The 20,069-nt window shown below is 38.4% G+C and overlaps 1 long non-coding RNA gene across 1 annotated transcript; it reads left to right on the top strand.

Annotated features, from left to right (window-relative positions):
• Window positions 1-4,308: 4,308 nt before the first annotated feature.
• On the top strand, window positions 4,309-19,286 carry LOC104949167 (uncharacterized). Its single transcript, XR_798777.1, has 3 exons — window positions 4,309-4,489; window positions 12,940-13,069; window positions 19,230-19,286. It is a non-coding gene; the product is annotated as an uncharacterized lncRNA (long non-coding RNA).
• Window positions 19,287-20,069: the final 783 nt, after the last annotated feature.

Genomic DNA, 20,069 nt, shown 5'->3' with positions numbered 1-20,069 from the left:
TCTCACTGAATTAAAACAAAGTGAGTGAGGGACTACAATATAAGAGGGAAAGAAAGAGAAACTTTAAAACTGTTCAATTGTTATGATGTGTAAAGAGTGATATTGTTCTATAATCGGCTGAAACTGTTAGGCCCTGATGTGAAACGGTTAACAAAGAAAAAGGGAAACTCAAGCTGCTGCTACACTTTATTCATCTAAAATTAAGCACTTTTAAGATGCACATATTTTCAAAAGCTATTTTATTTATTTTCTCCTATTTTATTTTTAAATGCAGCCCGAGAGGAACATTACACATATCCACAGTATTTTACTGTATATCTGTATAGTTCAATGTTAATTGACAATAAATATTGTTGTTTATGAATTGTACTTTCTTTATTTGATTGGCAGTCAGTTGTTGATTACATGCAGACGTTGATAAAGCTACAGGCTACTTCAATATATATCACATTACTTCATAAAGCAACTTAGACATTTTGATGTTCCGGACCTTTGCATGGGGAGATTTTCTCTAACTGGACCTCGTTGAGTTTTTGTTGAATACCACTGGAAGTTGTCCAATATGGCGGACCATCTCGCACATGCGCAATGTGGATCGGGTAGGGATGCGGATCGGGTAATCACTGTAATCTCCACATGTCTACCCTACTTTTATAATTTTCGAATCATAAATCCATCAATCATAAATCTATCGATTGGATTTATGATTAGAATTTTATAAAAGTAGGGTAGACATGTGGAGATTATCAAGCTTCCTGAATTATTTTCAGCTACTCTACCTCAAAGTAATTACACGCAACACCACTGACCCTTCTTCCGAAAATACACTTTTTAGTAACTTATAACATTGATTTCTATTCCATTAATGTATGTGCCCACAAAGTGGACATGTACTAGAATTGAATGTTCTATTTTAAATTTCAGATGATGTTCACTCTCAGGTTGGAGACATTACATTACATTTTACTTGTTAGATGCTTTTATCCAAAGCGACTTACATACTCAATACTGTGGGCAATCCCCACAGGAGCAATTTGGGGTGAAGTGTCTCAGGGACACAACGACATGCTGACTGCAGTGGAACTCGAACTTGCGACCCCCTGATTCAAAGTTCAGCGCGCTATCCACTGAGCATTTAACATTTAAATTGAATCGTATTTTTCACAACTATAGGTAAAGCATCAACGTTGTATGAGAACAGCGTAAACATCACACAATTGAGTACACTAGTTTCTCACATGAAGGTTTTCCCACTATGTAGACTAACCCTGACCCTAACCTCAACCCTTCACAACGTTAGTTTCAAACTTTCCACATTAAGTAACCATTTTGGCTTCGTTCCATTGTCTGCCAATACATTTTAGGATTCATTTCCAAATCCTTTTATTTACTTTTTAAATCCCTAAACGGCATGACCCGACCATATCTTTCTGAGCTGCTACACCCCAGTACAACTGCTCCTGAATGTGCCCAGAACCATGGTCTAAGCTCAGAGGGGACCGTTGCTTCTCTGTAGCGGCTCCCACACTGTGGAACGTTCTGCCCCTGCATATCAGATAGGCCACCACACTGTGTGCTTTTAAAGCGCTTCTTAAAACACACCTCCTCTCCTTAGCGTATTGACATCTTTTAGATTGTTGCTTTTATTGCTTTTAAATTGTATATTGTTTTTACTTGTTTTATAGTATGTGAGCTGTGCTGTGTAATTTTTTTGCATGTTTTTGTTTGTTTATTTGACTGTACAACACTGGTCTGGAGGTTTTAAAGTGCTTTATAAATAAAGCTGTATTGTATTAAGGGCACACATCATTGGCACTGAGCTTAAATTGTAAAATGCAGAATTGAACTATATGAATTAAAAGAAAAATGATGCCTGTGTCATTCATCCCAGCAGCTGGGCAAAAATAAATGGAGTCTTTGGGATAACAAACCAGTGACGTCTAGACGCACACTCTGCTCTCCCTAGGTTGCAAAATGTAAACAAACACACTTGTTCAGTGCCTTTTTATTTGGCATTAATCCTTAATTTAAGACTGAAAGCTCAACAGTTATGCCTGTAAAATGCAAGCCTGCCAGGAACCTGTGTAGACAGCGCATACATTACATTTAGAGTGCATCTGTTGCATGAGACGTGCTAGAAAGAGACATAGACATTGCATCATAGCCATTATTTACTCAAAATAAGAGACTCTGAATAGACACTAGGCTGAAGCAAAGCATGTAACACTTGTCCTGCACAAACCTATAAAGGGAAGGTAGTGAGATTATATTATATTGGAGCAAAAGGTGTGCATTTTGTCAATCCTCTCTGTGGCTTTTTAAATGTCTAAACATTGTATTGTCTGTGTAACGTCAAACTATAAAAAAACCTGCACTGAAAAGTACTTAAAATAAATAATTGCGGTGTAATTACTACAGGGACACATTAGCTGTCATATTTAAATGGACACAAGGGGGCGCAGCACCAACACATTGACAGCCTGTGTGAAGAGGAGACAGTCGGTGGTGATGATAAGTTTGCCTCTGCTTTGCGTGTGTTCCCTGTCAACTACTGCAAACTGATAAAGGATTATTACGTGAATCCCTTTGACTCAAAATGTTCTTTTGCATAATACCAAAAGATAAATACTGTCTGTGCGTACAATTTAATGAAATGTGAATCCATCCGACCGGTTAAATTAAATTACATTTATAATATGCATTAATGTGTGTGGTCTTCACCTACTAATGGTGCTGCTGCGTGTGCACCAGTGGCGTCGCCTGGCCTGGGCATTCGGGGCTTTAGCTTTAATCTGATTTGGACGCATCTGTCAGAGGTGGAAATTAACAAACTACATTTACTTAATCTTGGTTTTAGTGTGGTTTTCAATAGTACAGCTGGCACTTAAAAAGCAAATTAACATTGTGTGAACATTACAGTTGTACTGTAAGGATGTAAGATGTAAGGAAAGCCATGGCCGAGTCGAATTTTTTCCAGAGTCTTTCTAGCTTTTATGGCTTTACTCTTTCCTGACATAGTGCCAGAGAGTCCAATTCTGGACAGGTTAAACCAGTCAGACGAGCAGCGAATACACAGCCCACAATAAGAAGCAAACAAGAGACCTAATGTGTGCACAGGTGGCACCATTTGGTTAAAAAGTATTGCTGTCACCATCAGAGAGTATTTGCATTGGTATTCAAAGTGAATTGTAAGAAGAAAAATAAGAAAGAAAGAAAGTGTATCTTGCTGGGCAAAGCTTGTAGACCTTTAAATGATACCTAACATAAATAAGAACAGATGATATGAATAAATTATATAGTAAAAGTTATGTTTAATTAGGAATTAGGCCAAATGCAATCTTCGGAAAAAGGGTTACGTTAAGACTTAACAGAGTGATAAACAAATAGTTATTTGTTTTATTTATACTTAAACAAAACTGTTTACGTTTTTTCTTTTTCTTTTGATATACACCTCCAAAAACCAACCCGGTATCACGGCAAGACGTGAACATGTGACGATTGGTCGCCAAAAACACATCCACATTTTACATTTCCACTGTGTTTCCATGTCAACTTTTCAAACTCCATCTCAAAGGATGATAATGGTCTGAAGGGGTATAAGAGGACCTTTATTAATATAACATAAAGGAACACCACTTCTTACTTCGTGTGTGAAACGGTAAGAAAAAGACATTATGGTTTTGCAAACATTTCGTGTAATAACATCAGTTTATTAGTTGATATACATAATACAACCACTAGCTTGAAAAAATATATAAATATGTTGTATGTGAAAACAAATGTTTTACTAAAATTCAAAAGCTAATCAAAATAAGAATTTCATAAATTACTTTAACAAAAAAATGTTTATATAAAACTTTTGAAAATATTTAAACAAAACAATGTTATAGTCTTTGTGTATTTTCATATTTTGAGAGATTTTGTGTCCTTGCCAGCCTGAAGCGGACACCGGTTGCCCCCGAGGGGCAGACAAAAATAAGGTCATGTGATGAATCACTTCAAATCAATTGTTTCTGCTCATTCTGCAGTATAGTTCAGTGGTTAAAGCAGGCAGTCCACATCCAGATCATTTTGGGCTGTATATTAAAAAATCTGTCTGGCCATGAAACATCATTCAAAAAATAAGACGTTGCTTGACCACATACTCCATTTACCTTTTCTGATAAGCTCCGTGTATTCGTTTTATGTGTCGATAGTAAACCTCCAGGTTACAGGATGTGAGTCAGTGGAGTGTCACCTCCTCTCTCACCCAGAGGGAGTCACGTGTTGAAACTCCAGACGCACCTGCAGCCTGAGAGCCCGCCCACATACCTGCGAGAAACAGGAAGTGAGATTTTGCAACAGGCAAAACCAAAAAAGCTACCAAAAATCTCCCCCCCACCCCCTCTTAAACCCTAACCGTGTCCCACATTCTTCACATCCACCTTTTACTTTTCGGATTAAGCTGCTCTGGTCACACAGAAGCAGGAGGCATTCGGAGTTTCACCTGGTGAGTATCTTGTTTTGTTCGCCCTGAATGTCGACATGTTTCAGCCCTGTTTCCTCGCGCTCATTGCCATATTAGGGCATTGGAATGGTGCCTGCTAAAGACATATAGGTTTACTTGGTCAGATAAAGTGACACACAACACGTTTAACTCGCTCTTAAAGGCAGTGTTTTATTTTCGCTTTTATCTTAAATTGTTTGCTGAACGCCAAAGTGCTCCAGTGTGTTCAGGCCTCAGTGTGTGTGTTATGCATGCATTGTATGCCTCAGGGTAAAAACACTAGAGCTGCACTAGAGGCGTTAAATGGGGCTGGGCTAGCATTGTATTTATATGCTATTGTGTATTGTGAGGGTTAGCAGACGGTGCCAGCCAAGTTCCCTTTAGTGAAAACGTATTTTGAGTATCCCATCCAAAAGTAAGTCTAGGCTAAAAATGTTTTAAAGGGAGTAAGCATTAACTTGTCAATACTTTTTCTGGAGATTTCACTTTTCCTTCTACTTGGCTAATATGTCATAGTAGCTACATAAATCAACTTTATTATATAGTATATAGTTATTGATTATGTTATGTATTGACTAATCATTCAGGTGTCAGTTATTTTTGCTTTAAATATATACAAAATACTAAACCATGTTTAATGTTTTTGTTAAGTGGTACTCTCACACTTTCCCAAATGTTTGCGAAATGTGCAAATCCAGACAAATCTTTAATTTTGATCAAGGCAATGGTCCTTTTCATTCTAATGCCTTTCAATTGCACCATTTCCACTTTAACCCTTGTACTAAGTTCTTGGGAAACACAGGAAACACCTGATGAACATCAGAGAGGGAGGAAGGAAGTTCGTGAGCCACTATATTGTTTACCAGATTTGCTATTGCTCAATCTGGATGGAGATAGTATTGCTTAATGCTATTGCTTAATAGTCATTGTTTTTTCTGGTTTTATTAGAGTTTACAGAAATACTATAGAGTTGGCTTTGATGTGCTTTCTTATGGCCGGGTTTGACCAGTGAGTGGCAACTATACTTTTGTTGAACCAACTTTGCAAGGTTTGGATAAAACTTCAACACATCTAAGATGTCGCCCCTTGTCATGTAGGATGTATGCACTGGATGACCTCATCAAACATATTGTTTGCAATACAATTAGCAATAGGGAAATGAAGCAAGATTCACCTTTGCTGTAAATCAGGCCTATTCAGAGGAAAGCAACAGTGATTTGGATGAGCAGAGATATCACCGTGTTCCATGGGGTTCAACTCCTCATTAAGGTCACTCATTAATCCCCTCCCTCCCCACTCTCATCACAGATTTGTGAGTGGCATGTGTCCCTCCATCTGGCTCGCACATGCCTTGCCTATGGACATTGCATAATGGCCCTTAGTAATGCAGTGATACTGTGCCACAGCAATATTGGGGCAAGTATCAAGGGCCAAAGATACAAACTGCTTACGTAAAATAATTAAGACGAGCAAACCGCTCCAGCCACATCTTCTTACCCTGTGGAAAAAGAAGGATGAAAAAGAAGCCATTCTCATTAAAAAGTGAAAACGATCAGTGATAAAGGAATCAGGCCAAAGAGTGAATCCTTTTCCTTCTTTCATAATTTAAATATGAGGCTTTTTTAAACCGTAAATGGAGAGGAGATTTGACAGAGAAAAGAAATATGCATTTTGCCTATCTAAAACAATGTGCCCGATATAAAATAATATAGCTTGACTGCATAGTAATATACAAATTGTTCCTGCCTATGTAGGACAAAAATCTCTTCAAGGTTTTAAAAGATTAAATGGTGCATGTTGTAGTTATAAAACTGCACCAGTAGAGCCAAGAAGCTTAACATTTGTTCCAAATCTTGGATATCAAATGGCTACTATGGTGTCACCATCTATCCAAACCATCCATTTGTACTGCCTTATAAGTTGCTAATGTTTGAGTTTGGTGCATGAAAGCGTGCGGTAAAATACTATAAAGAAGAAGTTGTATATGTGCTTAGTAAACCATAACCCTTACCATTTTCACCAGGATTGTAATTGTTGAGAGTGCAGACTGAAGCAGATGGCTGTACTTATGTGGTAGTTGAGCACAGATCTGGCTGTGTTGTAATGCCTATTGAAGACTGTTTCGCCCATAAAGCTGTTATGGTTTTGGTCTCTAACCACAAATGAGAGAAATATCTGGATTTTTAGATTCACTTTCTTGACTAGCTACTAGCTAGTTACTAAATGTGTCTGGTGTTTGGCCGGGAGTGAACAGTGGGTTTATCAGGGCAAGTTTGCAATAAATAAGGTTGATGACTGAACACTGAAACTGAATCAAACAGTTTATGTACCATAAAATGAAAACCTAAAAGAGAAAGAATGCTTATAAAGTTGCAGTGTTGAAGAAAATTCTCAACTTGCTCAATTTTTAATGACATTGTTCCAAAAGTTTGCTTTTACACTTTTTTAAGGAGAGCGAGTAACCCATAGTATTTAAACATTAGGATGACATATTGGGAAATATTCTTGCAGAGACTTAGATTAAAAATGTGTTACAATTGATCTGTTTGCATAGTGATTTTTGTAAGCTTAAACAGATCAACATTCCCTGACACATATCTATTTTATATTGCTATGAAAAAATCTCCTTCCAACAACTTCTTTTATTTAGGTTTCTAAGCAAAAATGAAATTTTTACAAAATGATGTATTTGTACACACAATGACAGCGTTACATATAATTCACTTTTCCCAATACAAACATCTCTGATTACAGCTTCAACCTATCATGATTAGGTGATCGATGCAACCTCTGTTAACGTTGGTTGTTTTCTCAGATTTTAAGCTAAGTAGAACTGTGCTGCTCCCTGTCTGCAAAGAGCTAACATTAACTAGATCACTTCCTGCTGATATCAACAGGGATTGGTTGTTCACAATGTAGCATTATCAGGAAGAACAGGGACGATGTTCGTCTAGTGCCCTATTCACTGGTACCTGTAGAAAAGGATTTTTGTTTTCAGAATGTTGGCAACATATTGATACCAAATAATTTGTTCTGGTAACACCCCGAGTTGCTCACACACATTCATTGTGTACCTTTGCATGTTGTGTTTGTGCGCACGTGTATCCGTGTGTTGTTTGCATCCCCCCCACACAATCGTTCTCCTCTGTCTACACACAGTTTGGGCAGGATAAGTGTTCTCTGAGAGATTACTGTAAAGTGTTGGATTATGATAAAAGCGCCGGTGAATGTCATGCTGCAGTTTGAATGCTGCACACTTCAATGGTTTGGTTTCCACACAAGGCTCCTAAGCTTGCCTCCTCTGACAAAGACAACACACAGAGGGTGAACTTAAAAAACCTCTCTCCTTTTTGTTTTCTTCCTCCTTTGTGCTCCACGTTTTTAAAAATAGACGCTTTGTATTTTGTGTCTCCCTCGCTGTGCTCAGGGTATTGGAGTGCTTAGGGATTTCTGCTGCTGAGTAAAATCTGCAGCAGCTCTCATGGCACGACCATCCAGAGCCATAATCCAGACTTTCAAACTGCTGGAATATAAATCCCGTCCGGAGTTTGCATTGGCTAGCCGCTCATCAAGAGGCCACAGAGCATATTTATTTATTTATTTCAGACCTCTCAGGACATTGCGGCCTGCTGTTGACCCGGAGATGACAAGATGTAGACTTTTAATCTTTGCTGCGCCTTGGCGTGCACACTGAGGGTTTGCACAGAGCGGGAGTGGATAAAGAGCGCTTCTTATCAGGGAAAAGGATGCATTAAAAATAATAACAAAACCATTGAGTGATTGCAAAACATATGGTTATCAGAATTTGAACAACCTTACCCAAGATATGTGCTGACAATGGTTCATTGCTGTGTGATACCACCAAGTTACCATATTAAATGATGAATTGAATAATATTAAGAAATTACAGCTGTGAAACAAAAAGGCAACGTTTGGCCAGAGCTATCCCATAAACTTGAATATTCAGGAGAGAGTCAAATTGGTATTCCATTCTATGTTACTTGTTAGACGCTTTTATCCAACGCGACTTACATACTCAATACTGTGGGCAATCCCCACAGGAGCAATTTGGGGTGAAGTGTCTCAGGGACACAACGACATGCTGACTGCAGTGGGGTTTGAACCTGTGACCCCCTGATCCGAACACCAACGCACTAGTCCACTGCGCCACATGCCTCCCTCTTATTAATCCGCTCCTGTAAATAGTCCAATCAAATGCACTATTAATAGTTGTTTGAGTATTGTTGTAAACAAGTATAATGTCCAGCTGTCGATAAAAAATAGTGCCTTTTTTTCTTTTCAAGCCAAAAAAAAGGAAACAGATGAGTTTTTTTTCATTGATTACGACTTCTGAATATTGTGATAGGGATCAACATATTGTCGGTCTTTATTTTGTGATACCCTTATCAGTATGAAGCAACACAATTTGTATTTTGTTTCACAGCATCAGCATATACAGTCGGGGGTTTAATTATTAACACTCCCCATTCAGAATATGTAAAATTATCTGGAGAGAGTGGATTTAAAACTAAGCTTGCACAAAATCAGTACATCGCTCTGAGAACGTTTTGCAATCAGTCCTTTTCCACATTCAAATCTTGAAGTGCAGATTGAATACAGCTTAGAAGTGTTGAGTTGTAATTGTGTCGTTAATACATCTCCGTAAGGGGTTAGTGGAAGCATGCTGTGTGAGGATGTAAGGGTGAAGAAAATGGGTCTGTCCTGGTGTAAATGGCGAGAAGACTAAGCCTGGATGGGGGGGATTAAAGGGAAAGGGGCGGGTAGCATATTATGATCTGTCAGGGCTTAGTACCACAATTATCCCAGCAGCAGCAGCAGCAGCAGCATTGGTGGTGACAGAGGTTGCGATTTCATTAGTGTTATGTCCAAAGATCTCCAGAATTACGTAAGAGTGACGCGCACTCATCGTCTCTGGGCCGGCCCACCGCCTGGCAGGAACGTGGCCGTTTGTTTTCCTTTTATCCTCCCTCGCTCAGACAAAAAAGCCAAAAGGACATCTGTCGGAGTCGGCGGTCGGGAACAGGAGTAGTAGGACCTTTGTGCTCCGGGTGCTGAAACTGTGGCCTGTTGCCATGTAGAGAACAAAGTCTTGATGCTGTGGGAGGAGATGAGCATATGTGGAGATGTTTAAATCCACCTCTCGGTCTAGCACTTTTTTTAGAAGATGACTGATGGAAGTGTAGCAGCAGTCAGAGCAGCGTGGTGTTGCCGTTAGAGGACAGTCAAAAGATGAAGTTCAAGAAATTCATCACCATCATGCAGGCGGCCATTGGGATTGTACCCCTGAACAAACGGGAGCTCTTGCCGCCCGGCAGGAAACTGTGGAGACCCCTTGGGTGAGTTAGAGTTAGATCTCTGTGACTGTGTGTCGTTCCCATTTAGAGAGCCATTTAGAGAGCCTGTGCATAGTAGTCGTAGTAACCTGCATGATGTAACAGCTCCCCTGTGATTTCTAATATCTACTTCTAAATCCTGTTGTTTCAGGAAAGTGTGGGTACCTTGTGCCATGGAAGCAATAGATAGAAAAAAAACAGAATGACTTCTTGGGCTTATGCAGATAGTTTTGGTTTATATAATTGAAGTAGAAGTATTTTGGGAGTCGTCCAACTTTGATGAACTTTTCATAATCAGTATATTTTGACTCCCAAAGTGTTCAAATCTAACTCTTTATTTGGAGTTTATATTTTACACTTTTGACAGTGTTCAGAGAACACCAAACTCTTGGACCTATATACACCCGAGACTGGTGTTAAATGTACTCTTCTAGAGCACAATGTACACTGTGGTTTTTGCTGTGTGAGTTCTTCTAAATATTTGAACATAAAGGTTTCAAGGATGTAATACATTGCTTGACTGACTGCTTTGCTACGCTATATCTTTGAGGTTATAGTTACCCTGTTTTGCATCAGGGTTGGCTGTTCTGATGATTTTAGATTGTGATACATCTCAAAGGCATTCTTTACCTAGTTTCCAGACAAATGGTATAGATGATGGTATTTATACATTGTTACCAAGCTTCACATAACCTTGATTATCAAATCAGTGCTACATTAATTCGTTTTTGGAGCTCGACCTATATAAGGGACTAAAAGTTTGATTCTTGGTGATTGGATCTAGTGCTAGTCACCCAACTCTAAGGAAGTGCCAACATGAATTGCTTGAGTAAACTTTTATTGGGAAGTTATAGGTGCAAACAGTCAATACCAATGTTTTTCTCATAAAAAATCATACCAAGCATCCAAAACTGGCCCCTCAGTCTAAATCCCTCTTTCATTTCCTTGATTGAAGTTAGGTATGTCTTGGATTACTTAACTTGTTCTTGGAGATGCTGAGCTGATCCTACAAGTCTATGTTTAATGTGTAAGGGGCAGCAGGTTTAGTCATGCAGAGGCAATCTGATTGTATCCAGTTACCCCATCTGAATGAATCAGAAACCTCCAATCTGGCTCACTGACATGAAGAACAGATACAACGTTGTTTCAGTTTGATAGAAAACGCCACATGTAGGGACATGTTAGCAATCAGGTTGGACTGAGATGCTGCTCTTGAAGTGAGGCTGCAGATTATCGTATTATAGTCAGTAGTATCAGTGTTAGCCGGGTATCCTCTGGCTTTACTCGGAGCCATACACAGTTGGCTTAGTTCTGGGAAACGTGGCCTTTTATAATCTATTTATAGGTCAACTTTTTCATAGTCTGCTCCCTTGGTAATTGAAATATTTGGTTTATATTTCCTCAGCAGTGAATGTTTGAGTTGTCATAATGGAAGTTGAAAAATGTATGTGGTAATCTTCTTTGTAAAAGTGTGTGGTCTGGTGTCTTACTTAAGTGTGCAAAAGATTACATAATAAATTAAGAAAAAATGTGGTCTTACCATCCCGAAGCCCAAGTTCACGTCTTTAAATTGATATTTGTTTCCGCCCAAACATGGAGGATTAACAATTACATAAAAGAGAAAAGCACTCCTGAAATATGTCTAAAACCTAGAAAATTACCATCAACTTTGCTTAAAAATTATATGGTGCCTCCAGAATACCCATCCTGACTTTTGTAACATTTCCTTCAGCAAGACCACAGATTTCTCACTTATCCATCCAAATAACCAAACATCATTTTGTAATTCTTTATTTTTCATGGAGCTCAGCCCTTCCTCTAATGACAGGCTTGTTGAGTGATCCCACTGAACCTCATGAAATGTGTTCACACATTCAGGATTAAATTGTAATCACTTTGGTGATCCCTTAGCTTTTCATCCAACACCATCAGGTTAAAGTTTGTGTGCTACTTTGATTCATGACCAAATCCCTGCAGAACTAAGAACACTCCTGTCAGCCTCAGCTGTATCTGTATTAAGAACTTATTAACACATGACAGCATGCTAACAAGGAAGCTAACAACTGAGCAAACATGTTGGCAATGTTGACATTAGCATTAAGCTTAAAGAACTGCTGTGCCTAATTACAGTTAGAGGCAAACTTTATAATGTTGATGTTGTTGCTTGAGCTTAATATATGTTTAAAACATTTTGCTCTGTATAGGAGTTTGGATTTTAATAACTGTACCAGTGTCCACAATGTGATACTAAATAAGCAGATTTCATGAAACCTGCTACAAATGTGTTTTCCATCACAGTTTGACAATGTGTTATCATAACATGGCATGGCATAGCATAGGGCAGATGTATATGAAGAGTTAAAAAAAAATGAAACACTTTTGCGTAACTAAACCTTTTTACATTGGAAGGGTAGAAAATACTACTACTGTGGTTTTATACATGATTTCTAGGAAAGGGCTAAAACTAGTAAATTCAGTATGGTGTAACATGTATTAGTTGCACATTAGTGTACACGTCTACAAATCTGCACTTAAATAGATAATCCAGTGATTTAGTATTGCACTTGCATAAAGTTTGCAGACTCAATTTATATTGAAATTCGCAAACATGGAGCAGAGGCAGACACATGTTGACTTTTAGTCCCAAATATTAGCTTGACCCTTCAAGAAAATGGCATCCTACATTTCCCATAATGGACAAATATAAGTCTTTCATTAGTCTCACTGTGTTGCTTCTTTAAAACAACTTTTAGCACTGCTTTCTCTTCTCATTTGTAGCAAAGCAGAAACTTGACAAGACTTTATACGAGGCTGAACAGCACTAAAAATGGTGAGTTAACCACCGTGTGAAAAATCTGCAGTGCTACTTAAGAATTAATCTGCAAGATCACAAATATCATGTCACGGCTTGCTTAATAAAAACGTCCTCGTTAATCGGCACTAATACTCTGGACACGCTTGATTCATTGCTCTGTCTTGACAAATATCTACAGAATGAAAGCTGGGTCTTACTGAAATATTATTTGATGTGTAACACACTTGCAGTAACGTGTTCTCAGTTAAACTTGTGTGTCTCTCTCTCTCTCTCTCTGTGCGTAGGGACCAGCCTGGCTCGGACCAGACCAGCACTGACCTCCTAAAGTCAAACTGCAAGTTTCGCTGGTCCAGAGAAGCTCAGTACTTGTATCTTCGCCGGCTCTCCTCACGCAGCTACTCAGCGATTACAATGGTACGTTCTTCACATAATGTTTAGTGTGGATGCTGTGTTTTGGAGAGGCACATAGAGTCTGGTTTGTATGCTTCTTTTGACCTTTTACTGTTTATTTCAGTGTTGAAGGCAACACAATGCAGGCAAAAACAATGTCTCTTTTCTCTAAACTTATCAAAAGTTGACATTAGATAATGCCTCGTGATCATATTTTCTAACATACATTCCAGATAACTTTAAATACCATAAATACTTATTGTCTTGCAAGTAATCAGCTGTTGAAGTTTCATGGTATCTGTTTACACTGCAAGCCCTAGCACTTTATTCTTATTTCTGATGTATTGCTCAAATCAAGTTTCTGTTTAAAAAGTAGTATAAATTCCAATATTAATGTTCAGACTTGGGTCGAATTGCCAAAACTGAGACCTGTATCGGATTCTGAGCCACATATGATGAATTTTTTTGAAAAGATCAGATTCCATGTGAATTGTCCTGTTCACACAGCGAGGGGAATAAACAGTTCACATTTTTAATGACTTTCTCACAATATTTGGTTACATTTGGTAAAACGCTATGACTCTATTATGCCATCAAAATGAAAAAGGAATTTTGAACCAGGCATTATCCAATGTTAGATTTTCTATTCTGGAAATGTATGCAAATTAGCACATGTTAAGTAAGATCATTTCTCACTTGCATAATTAAACATTTGCAAACCTGGCTGCTTCTTTCTGATGCGTTGATGAGTCTGTGTTCCCAGACTTCTTTCCGTATTTGAATACAACTACGCTGACTGCTCCTGCATCCTGGATGATGATTAACCAGAGAGACATGTCATGTCCCGGAAGCTGCATTGTTTTAATGACTTGGTCACAAACATTATTCAGGCCAGTGGAGCTGTTTTGCATTAGAATGGCCTATTTTAAGAAACGTTTCACATTTGTCAGTTCATGGAATGCAGTGTTTTGACTGGATTGACCTGATTTTTCTAAAATGTTTTTGTCATTATATCATTCCTGAAGTGTTGTTGCTTCGAAGTAAAACATTTTGCCAACAGAAAAGCTTTTTTAAATTATTTAAATTAGTGAATATTGACAGGAAATGGTTAAGTTCTACATGTTGTAAAGGATTTGGGATATTTTCCAGTCAGCTGGCATACTTATCTGTGATTTGATAACATACCAGATAAGGGAAGATTTGAATGGAGGGAGTAGATAGTATTAGACACACACGAAAAAACAATAGGTTATTGTGGGACAGCTGCAACCTGAACCTTTGCTTCAGCTGCTCATGTATAAGAGCCTTACATGTCCCACATAGTTCTATAACCTCTATATACATTTGTTGAACTTGAGCTGAGGATGTTCATGGTTTGTGAAACTTAGTTTAAGTAAGAGTACATCCTAATGGTTCAGCACATATAGTCCATAAAAAAAGTTGTTCTCATTTTGTTGTGGAAGAACCTAACTCTTTGGGATGATTTAAAACACTGACTGTGAGCCGGGCCTTATCACTCAACCTCACTGATGCGCTTGTGTCTGAATTGGTAACAAATGCCTGCTTCTAAAATCTGGTGGAAAACCAAAACCAGGAGAGTTGCTGCTGCTAAAAAAGCAGATTGAAGCCCAATGTTTTGGAATGGCTTGGCAACAATCACATACAGTATGGCTTTAATGTTCAATTCAGTGTGCACATACAGTAGGCTATTGTAGTGACGTACTTTCTACAATGCAATACATGTCCCTCCTATTAACCAATATTTTCTAATCAAACAATGACCGGAGGCTTGGTTAAGTTTGGCCCTATTAAATGTATTGATGGTATAAGTGAGAACATATTCTGGTGTTATTTTTTTATATTATTATTTGATGGAGAAAAAAATGGGCCTATGGATTTCATATTTTAATCTCTAGCGTTATCGCTATTTTATATTCATTTAATTAACATATGTTTGGTTGCTGTAAGTATAGGTTACCCAAAATGCATTTAAAATGAATGCCTTTATGAATTGCTTATGTTTTAAAGTGGCGGTCTTTTGATTATGTTCTGCGGTGTGCTGCATTTAATCTGTTGTTGTGCTGCTGTCTGTCTGTCTGTCTGTCTGTCTGGGAGACCCACAGCAGGCTTCCTAAAATCAATGGGAATGTTGGACTGATCCATGTCAGCTGGTGGAGGATGGGGGGAAACCCCCTCAAGACACGAATCTTTAATGTGATTCCCTTTTAACTTAAACTAAATTTAATACATCATTAAATTCAAACGTGATTGATGTTATAACCCGTTGTTTTAGTTTGTTTTTATTAACTACAGTTGTTTTTACAATATAGCCCCCCATCCCCCACCCCCCACCCCCATGCTCTTATTTGGTATAACCTTAGCTAGGAGTCGTCGGCGCTAGTTTTTGCTGTGGATGTCTGATCTCTTTAACAAGGAAACGTGGGATATTTACAGTAAAGTAGGCGAGATTTGTACATTATTAAGACGCTGAAACCATCCGTTTCTTCTGGAAGTTGGCCTGCATCCGAGAAGAAACTAGTTATAGTTACAGTTTTAATTTAGTAGTAGGAGTCCTGGGCAGTTCAAAGTGCGTGATGCCAGTGAAAGGGGGGCTGTCTCTGAGCAGATATGCAACTCAATATTTCACCGTAAGTACCTCCATAACGAAACTCAAAACATTCATAACGAACGAATAATAGCAACCATTTTAGTCCTGTCAAAGAGTGTTGTTGGTATTTTTTTTTTTAAAGAAGTAGCTTTTGGGTAGTTTTCCTGAATCCTTGCTGCCTGTTGCATCCTGCTGCACCTGCTGTGACGTTAAGCTAACTGCTCACCAGTAAGTTCGTTTAGTTAGTAGAAATGGTTCACAATACTGTTTGCAAGTTGTTTTGATAATTGTTATGTATCTGTCGACCGTTCCCGTATTTGCCCGACTTGTCTCATTTAAAGTGCGTATAACGGTAACGTAACGGCTCTTTGGTGGTTTGATTTCCTCTTTTATTACTTCTCTTCTTTTAAGAAGAGCAACAGTAACGGTTGTTTAGCCTGTAGTACATTATAAACGACTAATATCCAAAGTTGTTGTAATGTTTTCATAATTTAATTTACTTTTGTCGTGTTGTTCTTTCTTATGCTTCATGGTGTAACGCCTCTCTGTCAACAGTAGGGGGCAGACTTGTTCAACTTTTCTGTTACTTGCCACAGCAGCGCAGTAAATATTGCAACACTGCAAAATTAACTATACTAGGTTTTGAGTTAAAAACACACACAGTAAATGCTTACAAACTGCTTTCTTAGACATATTAACTGATCTAAAGTATGGTCTTCATATGTCAAAAAGATCTTTAGTTGCACAGCTAAAAACTGGCTCTACCGCTGAGTACTGAGGTTTTGATTTCTGCATCATATACTGTACAATTTCAAAACTATATCAAATGTTTCCTGTAAAAGTACAACACAATGTCAGTATTTAATAATCCAGTTTCCAGATGCCATGGTATTAGGCGCTGAAACTAGTATTGAAAATCTTATAAACAATACCAGCTCTGTGTAAGACCTGAGCTGAAACGATAAGTTGATTAACCTATTAGTCTGCAGAAAATTAATTAACAGCTATTTCTATATCACTATATAATTTGAATCATTTCACATTCTATAGTTTAGGCATCTTCTATGATGATTTGCGCCTTTTCTTTGGATAATAAGACAAATAGGGCAATTGTAAACATCACTTTTCCAACAAACAATTACATAAATAAAAAGTCTGTAAATTAAATGTAAACAATACTTTTTATTTGCAGCTCTACTAAGATTTAAATTGTATTATCTGTCATGAAGTCATTGATGTAAAATTCCTCTTTTATTGTGGCAATTCTCCCTCAGTATTAATTAAAAAATTCACATTATATATTTACATATGAGAACACACTGAAGAGAAAAAAAACTGGTAATTTACATCATGCAAAAAACCTTATTACAATGCATTTTCCCTGGCTCTGACTAAAATCTACCCACTCATTAAATGTTTCTGGTTTAAAAAAAAGCATTGTCTTGTTCTCTAAATAATTTGTTTTCACAGCCCATGAGGATGACCCAGTATTTCAACCTCCCTCCCTGGAAAATGTGTTTGTGTCTTGTTATATAATGGCAAACACTCAGGAGGCTACAACTTATCCAGCAGGCCTGCCTGAGAGCAGCCATCACAATCATAAGACAAAGTACAAGACAGTCCTAAAACTGGATCGGCCTTACACAAAGCAAGTTATTTATCTGACTTTCAGGAGTTAATACGTTTCCTCTGTCTGCTCTCTCTTGAGGCCTTTTTTTGTGCAAAGTGATGTCAAACATATTATATTGATACAACAAAGCGGTTACCTCCCCTGTTTCAATGAAATATAACTTGGAAACAGATTGTTTTTCCATTAGGTTTGTTTGTTTTAAGGTAACATTGAATTTCTTGATAGTCATGTGAAAAGACAGTGACAAATCAAAGATCATCTCTATGCTCAAGGTTCAAGACTTTTATTAGTCATATGTACATAGCTACAGTGTAGTTATGACGATGAAAATCTGTTTGATCCACAGTGCATCGGAAGTGTTCACAATCCTACTGCTTTTTGCTGTCTGGCTGCTGCTCAGTCATCTGGCTTTCCCCTGTAGGCCGGAAAATCAAAAAAGTGGCTTATAATGACGAGTGCTCTGGCCTTATCATGCCCCTGTGTCACTAAGCCTGGACCGCAATGTGAGCAGCACACAGACTTCCCTTTCCACTCAAGTTACCAAAAACTATTTAAAATCCCTTACATTGTGCTGTCTATAACTTAGATGTGTGCTCATGTTTAGTGTCAGTTATTTCTATCTTTGCCGATGTGTGAATCTTTGAAGAATGTTGGATATATCTCAGGGTCTGACTTGTAGTTTGTTTTCATGGACGATAACGCAGGCGATTCATCAGCGCGTGTCTGTGCAGAAGTCGGTGTGTCTGTAATGTTTACCCTGTCTGCAGAGTAGACGGTGGGATTTGTGCTGAATGTAGGCCAGCAGAATCCTTATTACGTCAAAGGCAGGCGGGAGGGCAGATGCAGGAAGAGAGCTGCTGGTGGCTGTGCAGCTGTGGCCATGGAGGAGGCTGTGGCGCACATCAGGCTGCCAGAGCACCGCTGGTGGTGAGCAGGGAGAGACACATAGGAAGAGACGGAGAGCATCAACGATGAAGACCGTCCTCAGCCTGCACAGGAAATGGGCCCACGCAGTCAAGACCATACGTGTACTTCAAGGGCTTGTGAGTTTCGTTCTGTTTGGTGTCCGATCTGTGGTCAGGGCGAGCGTTGTTCAGGTGGATGGACCTATTTGGTGTTTTTAGTTAATTGAGGTGTTTAGGTGAGTTTAGATTTTTGAAATGAGGAATCCAGAATCACAGAAAAGTCAGTGTTTTAAGTTTTATAATCTGTTATCTGAAATAAATGATGGTGTTTTTAGACTGGTAATGGTTGATGCAAGTAATCAAACTGACTCAATGGTACTTTATCTTTTGTTGAGAAGGTAGTTTGTACTTCATAAGGACTAAGGGGTGGGATGGACTGATTGGATTATTGATCTTAGACTTAACAAGAACAAAATAATGCAAAGATGTGTTTTTTTTTATTCTGTTTGACCTTTTTTAAATACTTGTTGGGGTTTTTACTCTTTACTCTAAATTACACACATTTTAGTCAGTTTTTGGGGCGTATTTTTCATCCGTCTTGGCAATCATCATGAGATTGTTATTTTAAATGATAATGAAGGTGAAGTAAACGTTTATTGAGCCCTTGACCTTGCTGAGTTGTCGGTTCCTTGGTTGTTCATTTTAGTATGCGTGTATCTGATGGTTCATTTATGTAATCTTCTGGTGAACTCTGCCAGAAAAAACAAACACTTAACCATGAATTATTTTTAAGTGCTTGTTAAAGAAAGCTAACTGATGTCAAGTGTTCTCATCAATAATGTAATCCTCGAGTCAGAGGTTTATTTGTCAAACTTGTTGTTTTGAGGTCAGCCGAGGCCCGTCATTATTGTTCTGGGAGCTCCTGCTGTGTTAGGACATCCCAGGCTAATGAACTGGCTTTGTCGTTTTATCACGTAATGCATTATTAATCTGCGCAGTGAAATGAAACCTCCCACTGTAATCTTTCCTTTCTCTCCACAGAACCCGGTCACGGAGGAGACCGTGTGGGAGCAATACACCGTGACCCTGCAGAGGGTGAGTCCATCTGCCGCACAACACACGCACACAGCTCATCTAATTTACACTATTTACATTTTGGCCATAAACACAGGCTGTTAAACGCAGCGCTTCACAGAGAATGCATTTAAATTATTAGTTTGCAGTGTAAGACTTTGTAAGACAACAAAGCACGCCAAGGGTATAGTTAGAACAGACTTACTACATTCCTCTAAATCGGGACAGATTTGATTTATGCAATCCTGAAATCTGAGTCTTTTAATTATAATTTCTATAATTATGAAAAGCTTGCTTGGTTTATCAGTTGAGATCCTGAGCTCCCTGAAAAGTAAAAACTATTACAACTAGAGACTTGTGTCTTGCAAAAGGATCACTACACCATGGCCCAATTGGCACCAAGGCCCCCTACCTCATGCACCCTTGCTACAAGCACAACCCTCTTCAAACTTGGCTTTCATTTTCCGTTTTAATCTCAACTTCACACCTGTAGAATTCTGTGACCTCAGATTGGGCCAGGGACTTTAAGGGGGCGGGGGCAATGGCCTCTACTAGCCCCTTGCTTGGACCAAGGCAAGGCAAGTTTATTTACATAGCACCTTTCAACACAAGGCAATTCAAAGTGCTTTACAAAAATGAAAGACTTTAAGAAAATGGCATTTAAAAACAGTCATTAAAAAGCAACGATAAACATTAAAATAAAAATACATGGATAAAAGTCACAGTGCAGTTTAAGATATGAATATATCCATTAAAAGCAGCGGCAAAAAGAAAAGTCTTCAGCCTGGATTTAAAAGTAGTAAGAGT

Source organism: Notothenia coriiceps, unplaced genomic scaffold (assembly GCF_000735185.1).
Source record: "Notothenia coriiceps isolate Sejong01 unplaced genomic scaffold, NC01 NC01_scaffold00000339, whole genome shotgun sequence".
In the NCBI taxonomy this organism is placed as follows: Eukaryota; Metazoa; Chordata; class Actinopteri; order Perciformes; family Nototheniidae; genus Notothenia; species Notothenia coriiceps.
This window is presented reverse-complemented; position numbering and strand designations above follow the sequence as displayed.